We start from the raw sequence: 8,181 nt of genomic DNA on the forward strand, positions 1-8,181 counted from the left end.
TTTGAATGTGAGGAGCCACAGCGTGAACAAATAAAAAAGAAGAGGAAAGATAATGAAATTTTTTTCTTTTACTACATTATTTATTTTTTTTACTACATTATAATTATAATAGACTCTTTGCTCATCTAAAAAATAGAAACAAAAAAAAAAAAAAAAATAAATAAAGAGAGGGTTTACTTCCAGATAGCTAGCTAGATAAGTATGTATTATGTCGATCTATATCAATTAATTTGTAGAGTAGATACTCATACAAATTAATCATACGCCGAGAACCAGATTTGAACTGGTGACACGAGGATTTTCAGTCCTCTGCTCTACCAACTGAGCTATCCCGACCATTACCGACGCATTATCCTCATAATACTAGATGACTTGGGTCTATGTCACTTAAAAATGAAAACAAAAAAAAAAACGAAAAAGTATTAAATTAAAAGGGGAATTTCTTGGATCTTTAAAAGGAAGACTTTGTAAATTTCAGTATGAGTAATGATATGGATTATGAATCATTCAAATAGGTATTCCTTGCTCAAGGGTGTTGATTTGTACGTATATCATATATATATCACAATATATCATATCACAAGACTTGTGATAAGAGAACAAAATTCTGCTAGGATACGCTTGTAAAATGGAAAAGAATAGGATGAATGAGAAACATAAGGAACTTTGAACCACTAACAAAAAGGGTAGGATAAAATAAATAGATAGCAAACGGGCTTTTTGGGGTTGGGGATAGAGGGACTTGAACCCTCACGATTTTTAAAGTCGACGGATTTTCCTCTTACTATAAATTTCATTGTTGTCGGTATTGATATTGACATGTAGAACGGGACTCTATCTTTATTCTCGTCCGATTAATCAGTTTTTCAAAAGATTTATCAGACTATGGAGTGAATGATTTGATTAATGAATATTCTATTCGATTCTTTCTTCAACTTGGAATCGATTCACAACAATTCTTTTTATTTTTCATATAAATTGATTTTGCATATAAATAAAAAAAATACGGGTTCGAGTCGTCTTTTTTGGTTTTTCATTAGTATACCTATTTATTTTATATTTTATATAGGTATATCTTGCATCCTTTCTGGAGTTTCGATATAAGGATTCCTTTACCAACAGTCAACCCCATTTGTTAGAATAGCTTCCATTGAGTCTCTGCACCTATCCCTTTTTTATTATTCTCGCTTGTTGAACCTTTGTTTATTTTCGTAAAATAATAGGATTTGGCTCAGGATTGCCCATTTTTCATTCCGGGGTTTCTCTGAATTTGAAAGTTATCACTTAGTAGGTTTCCATACCAAGGCTCAATCCAATCCAATTAAGTCCGTAGCGTCTACCAATTTCGCCATATCCCCTTTGTGTCTTGAGATTAGGATCTCATTAGGATGCACTTCCTTCCCCCTTTCTCCTTCCCTTCCTTTCCCCTTTCTTTCATTTATTTATTTTCTTTCTTTTTATGCGAAAACCGTTGAATTTAGTATTGAATTTAGTAGATATAGATACTGATTCTTATATCGAAGGGTCTTTACCTATTTTATTTCTTGTTTGTTTATCTTCTTTCGTCTCTATCGGAGACCCGTATTTATTTGGTCCAATCAGAAAATATTTTATCATTTCTGTATTCGCAATTCAATATAGATGGATATTCCATAACATATATATGCCCCCCTTACTCTCAGTTTTCTCAGGCAATTTACTCGAACGGTCGATTTTTTTTTTTTTTTTCGTCTTAGCTTCCGCCTTTATGAATGAAAACAAAAGAAAGGAGTCTCTCATCTCTCATTATGATCTGGATTTCATTTCTATGGGTTGCATCTTTTCTTTTTTCTTTAATTTTATTTTTATTCTTATTCTTTTATTAGACTATCCTATATAACCATAATAAGATAACTAAAAAAATAAAAATAAAAATGAAAATTGAATTTATTCATTATTAAAATTTATTCATTTTAAAATTTATTCATTATTAATTATTTATTTTCTAGTATAATAGCATAATAGCTAGAACTAATTATTCCATTCATTTCTATTTCGACTTCGAAGATAATTCGAATTAGTTAGTCTAAAAAACAAAGTTTCATTCTAATTATTTAGACTTATAACGTATCATTTATATAATGATAATATATATATAAATTATATATAAATATAAATTATATATAAATGCATAAAAATATTTTCACTATAATTATCTAATTATTAGACTCTATTTATAATTCTAAACTAAATATAAATAAATTAAATATATATTAAATCTATATTAAATATAAATAAATATTAAATATAAATAAATTAAATCTATATTAAATCTATCTATCTATATTAAAATTAAATCTATCTATTAAATTAAATCTATATCTATATCTATATAAAAAAAAAAAATTATATATAATTTAAATGTAAAATATACTAAAAATATACTAAAAAATACTAAAAATATAAAATAAAAAATATAGTAATATTATACTTAGTATACTAATATTATACTAATATATATATAATACTAAATTATATATATAATACTAAATAGAATATAATACTAAATAGAATAGAATACTAAATAGAATAGACTAATAGAATAAAGATAACATATAATAAAATAAATATAAAATAAAAATATATAATATAGAGATAAATAATAAATAATTATAAAAATTATAAATATATTTATAATTTATTTTTATAATTTTTATAATTATAATAAAATTAGAATTAAATTATAATAATATTATTATAATTTAATATTATTAAATATAATGTTATTAAATATTAATATGATTAAATTAAAATATGATTAAATTAAAATATCATTTTTAATATGATTAAAATATAATCAAATAGAATGATTAAAATATAATCAAATAGAATTATATTATTCTATTCTTAATTATTATATTCTATCAATATTAGATTGAATATTAGATTGAATCTACCATTATTATATATTATTATATATTATTATATATCATTATATTAAATATGATTATATTAAATATGGCATAAATTATGTATGGCATAAATATGGCATTTAAAATTTAAAATTCTAGTTTTTCTAAATTCTAGTCTATAATTCATATTAATAATTCATAGTAATTATGAATAACTAATAGATAGTTAATAGATAAGATCGTAATAGTTTGCTGAATTCCTATGGATACAAAATTTCTATTATTTGAGCCCGCTTAGCTCAGAGGTTAGAGCATCGCATTTGTAATGCGATGGTCATCGGTTCGATTCCGATAGCCGGCTTTCTCTATTTGTTTGCTTTTTTACTTTTTTACATGATTGATAATGTTTTTTTGAAATCAAAGAACATTGAAAAAGCTTTTTCCCCTTTTCTTTCCAAAGGTCAACGATCCGTTTATTATGTCGTAGAAACTTTCAATTAGGAATAAAATTGGAGGAGTTAGATCTTTGCAGAATAAATCAAGAAAAAAAAAAAGGAAACTTTTTTTGGTTTAATTTTTAGATTTTAATTTTTATATTTTATATTTAATATATATTTTATATTTAATATATTTATATATTATATATATTTTATTTTAATTTCTATTTTTTGTATACATTATATACAATATACATTATATACAATACAAAAAAGTATGGATATTGATCCAATTCATCTCATTAATATTTGTAGTACAATCCTTCAGTCGATTTCGCTTCATTTAGTTCAGTTTTAATTTAGGTTTATGAAATTTCAATAAAATTCAAATTAATAAGGAGTCTTTATGTCGCGTTACCGAGGGCCTCGTTTCAAAAAAATACGCCGTCTGGGGGCTTTACCGGGACTAACTAGTAAAAGTCCTAGAGCCGGAAGCGATCTTAGAAACCGATCGCGCTCCGGTAAAAAATCTCAATATCGTATTCGTTTAGAAGAAAAACAAAAATTGCGTTTTCATTATGGCCTTACAGAACGACAATTACTTAAATACGTTCGTATTGCCAGAAAAGCAAAAGGGTCAACAGGTCAGGTTTTACTACAATTACTTGAAATGCGTTTGGATAACATCCTTTTTCGATTAGGTATGGCTTCAACTATTCCTCAAGCCCGCCAATTAGTTAACCATAGACATATTTTAGTTAATGGTCGTACAGTAGATATACCAAGTTATCGCTGCAAACCCCGAGATATTATTTCAGCGAGGGATGAACAAAAATCTAGAACTCTGATTCAAAATTATCTTGATTCATCCACCCATGAGGAATTACCAAAGCATTTGACCCTTCACACATTACAATATAAAGGATTAGTCAATCAAATAATAGATAGGAAATGGGTCGGTTTGAAAATAAATGAATTGCTTGTCGTAGAATATTATTCTCGTCAGACTTAAACCTAACTAAAATAACAAAACAAGGGTTCTGCTCCCTTTTCACCTGAGTTAAGGTTAAGTAAAGGAAGACAGGGTAAGGGATTTGATTCGGAAATTTTATTTTTCTCCTATTCATGTATGATAGATCCGTAGGTAGATTTTCATCCCCTGTACGCTATTTTACGTATTCCGTATTAAAAAGAAATTGGGAATAGAGAATCTATATCAAAGAAGGGTCTAACTCTTTAGTATCTGTTCTTATTTGATTTGATACATTGTAGTCAGTTACATTGGCGAATTAGGTGAAGGTGCGGAAAGAGAGGGATTCGAACCCTCGGTAAACAAAAGTCTACATAGCAGTTCCAATGCTACGCCTTGAACCACTCGGCCATCTCTCCTACATAATTATTATGGCCGATAACCCGAGCGAATAGCGAGTTATTCATATTAGATTGTTCGAGAGGTACGAACAATATCAATTCTAACTAGAAAACTAGCTATAAAAATAGAAAACTTTTCATCACTTTTTTCAGCACTTTTTCTTTAGCCTCCCGACTCGAAGAAATTTTTTTGTGAGGGGGCTGTTAAAAATAAATAATATAATACGATAAACATATACCATATATATCTATTCATGTTTGCGAAAAAGGCACTCCCATCTTTTTTCTGATATTTCTACCGGACTGGATTAAATCAATGAATTGAAACGAATCAAATCAATCGATTGGTTTTTTTTTTTTAGACTATGCTTAATGGATATTTTTAGTTCATAATTCTCTTTAGACTCTAATTCCCCATTTCTATAAGAATTCTAAAATTCTTTTCCAGTTTTAGATCTCTCAACAACAACCTCTTACTCTGTAAATCTATTACAAATTCATAAATCCTCTAAGGGATTTTTATATTTGATTATATGTTGTATACCTGCTATGCACAAAACACAAAAAAGGGCAGTTATTTTATTTTCATCATAGAACGATTATTCGATTATTTTTCCTCTTTTTATCATAATTTAATCAAAACTTCTCTAATTTTGCTAATCTATCCTAATCCGTAGGATAAATTTTTTGATTCTTCAACTTCGATGAAATCGTAATAATTCTTTTTTCTTTTTATATATTTATTCTTATACTAATAAATTCTTATACTAATAAATTTGGATGAAATAAAATAGGATTCAAATATTTCTTTTTTTTTTTTTTTCTTGATTCCTGCCAAAAAAATTGAAGTAAAGTAGAGGGCTATATCTTTTTTTTTTTTTTTTTTATGGAATGGGTCTGCTTTTATGTTATTTCGTACTGTACGCTTCCTTTGTTTGTGAGATCCTTTTTTTTTTCTCACGAAGGGGTAATGAAAAGAGTTATAGAATGGATTGCTACCTATGCCTAGATCGCGGATAAATGGAAATTTTATTGATAAGACCTTTTCAATCGTAGCCAATATCTTATTACGAATAATTCCGACAACTTCAGGAGAAAAAGAGGCATTTACTTATTACAGAGATGGTGCGATTTGATTATTATTATATAATTATAATTATTTTATATATTTTAATTATTTTATATATATTTTTTTTTTTATTTTTATTTTACCGCTCTTAGTCTTAGGAAAAAGACACATGATTCGGAATAGAAAAAAAAAAAAAAAGACTATTGAAAAAAAAAAAGAAATCTACGCTTGTTGAAGGTGAAGTTTATAAATAAAGCAATTCCTTCTGTCGTGTATCCCCGATTAATGCAACCTCAGATGCTTCAATTGTTGATTCGAGTATTGAGCGAAAGGTTACACCTATGGGTCTGTATTGTGGGTCAACCCTACTACACTAGTACCAATAGGCGGCATAGAGGAAGAAGCACTACATCTAGGAATCAACAACACGAAAACTTTGTTATTGTTATAAAGGATTCCCTTTCCTTATCGGGATCGGAACTAAGAGAAATGGTTGGGACAACAAACATCCATCTTGTTCGTACTTTGGATACCCATATAACCATCGAAGATTGTTGAAGTGACTAATTCCTGGAAATTAAGGAGCGTTGAGAACAAAGAAATTGTTGGAGTTTACTTTATTTATCTAGTACGAACACGCTTGATGGTAAGAAAAGATCTTTTGCAAGAGGGTTGGCTAGAGATTTCTTGTAAAAACATTAGCCCCGCTCAGTTCATAATGACAATATTTCGACCTTTTTTTTAATTCCATGGATTATTCTCATTATGCACATAAAGGAGGAGCCGTATGAGGTGAAAATCTCACGTACGGTTTTGGAACGGAGAATTCGTTGAATCGAATGACGACCGTAACGGATGTCGGCTCAATCCGAAGGAAATTATGCGGAAGCCTTACAGAATTATTATGAAGCTATGCGACTAGAAATTGATCCCTATGATCGAAGTTATATACTCTATAACATAGGCCTTATCCACACAAGTAACGGAGAACATACAAAAGCTTTAGAATATTATTTTCGAGCACTAGAACGAAACCCGTTCTTACCACAAGCTTTTAATAATATGGCTGTGATCTGTCATTACGTGCGACTATCTCCACTATAGAAATAAAAAAAAAAAGGAAAGAAAGAGCAAATACGCTAGTAAATAAATACGCTAGTAAATAAAATAGGCTTTCTACATATTGCATCGTCCAAAAAACGATTTTTATCAGCTGTAACAAAAAAAGAAAAAAAAAAAAGAAACTTCATAGAAGTCAAAATATGAAGAAATATATATGCCTAGATACTTTATTCTATGGATAAAGGATCTAATTGATAGAGGAAGCACCGTAAAGATCAATTAGCGAGGTTTTGGGCCGATACAATAAAAATAAATAAGAACTGCTTATTTATGTCATGATATGAGATAAAAATTAGGAATCAACTTATGTAATAGAGCCGATCCCCTAAGTTATTGAGCAGCGGTGTAGCATCAGATCCCAAAGACAGTAAGTCTTTTTTATGAGGAAGAAGTCTTTTTCAAGGATTCTATATAAATTTATATATGATATGAAACCGAGATAGTTACCTTTCAGAAAAATCTAACGGACGATAATCCCGAAACGCCTATGCTTTATTTTTCTGAAGGTGGGAGAAAAGATAAAACTCATTATTAATTTAATCCAAATTAAAGTTTGAAACTCATGTAATTAACCTCTTTTGGTTAACCCGAGACAAATCGATAGGATCTATGAGAAATCTCATTCAATTGGATATATGGTAGGGTAAAAAAATGGGACACCAAAAGAATTGACTGCCGAGCCGTATGAGGTAGGAAACTCTCAAGTACGGTTCTAAGGGAAGGAATTGACCCGCCTATTCCGACCGGGGAGAACAGGCCATTCGACAGGGGGATTCTGAAATAGCGGAGGCTTGGTTCGATCAAGCCGCTGAGTATTGGAAACAGGCTATAGCGCTTACTCCTGGTAATTATATTGAAGCGCAGAATTGGTTAAAGATCACGAGGCGTTTCGAATAAGAACAAGAGCTCTCTGTTTATTTATTATTTTCGGATTAGAAATTCTAATTAGAAATTAGAAAATTCTATTACTATTAAATTCTATTCTTATTCTATTAAATCCATTTAATTAAATTACCTTACCATTAAAATTATTAAATTAGATTTTTTATTCATATTCAATTTGAATCTTTAAATATTAAAAAATATTAATTTAATTGGAATTGTTAATTGTGTAATTGTTTGTTTTTGTTGGACCCATCGGTCAGATCATTTCTCTCTCTCTGGGAAAAACCAATCAAAGAATTTCATTATATCCTTTCTAAAATCGTTCTATTTCGTCTGATATTTCGTAAGGATAAGTAATACACGGATATAGCAAAATAAAAAATATTTTCTTTTCTGCTTCTATTAA

At 28.7% G+C, this 8,181-nt stretch overlaps 3 non-coding genes across 3 annotated transcripts; 1 reads left to right on the top strand and 2 right to left on the bottom strand.

Moving 5' to 3' along the window:
* Positions 1–263: 263 nt before the first annotated feature.
* TRNAF-GAA (transfer RNA phenylalanine (anticodon GAA)) lies at positions 264–336 on the bottom strand. Its single transcript has one exon. It is a non-coding gene; the product is annotated as a tRNA-Phe (tRNA).
* Positions 337–3,179: 2,843 nt separating this feature from the next.
* TRNAT-UGU (transfer RNA threonine (anticodon UGU)) lies at positions 3,180–3,252 on the top strand. The gene has a single exon. It is a non-coding gene; the product is annotated as a tRNA-Thr (tRNA).
* A 1,378-nt stretch (positions 3,253–4,630) lies between these two features.
* TRNAS-GGA (transfer RNA serine (anticodon GGA)) lies at positions 4,631–4,717 on the bottom strand. The gene has a single exon. It is a non-coding gene; the product is annotated as a tRNA-Ser (tRNA).
* Positions 4,718–8,181: the final 3,464 nt, after the last annotated feature.

Source organism: Durio zibethinus, unplaced genomic scaffold, assembly GCF_047325235.1.
Source record: "Durio zibethinus cultivar Kanyao isolate XHJ-2024 unplaced genomic scaffold, ASM4732523v1 HiC_scaffold_110, whole genome shotgun sequence".
Lineage (NCBI taxonomy): Eukaryota > Viridiplantae > Streptophyta > Magnoliopsida > Malvales > Malvaceae > Durio > Durio zibethinus.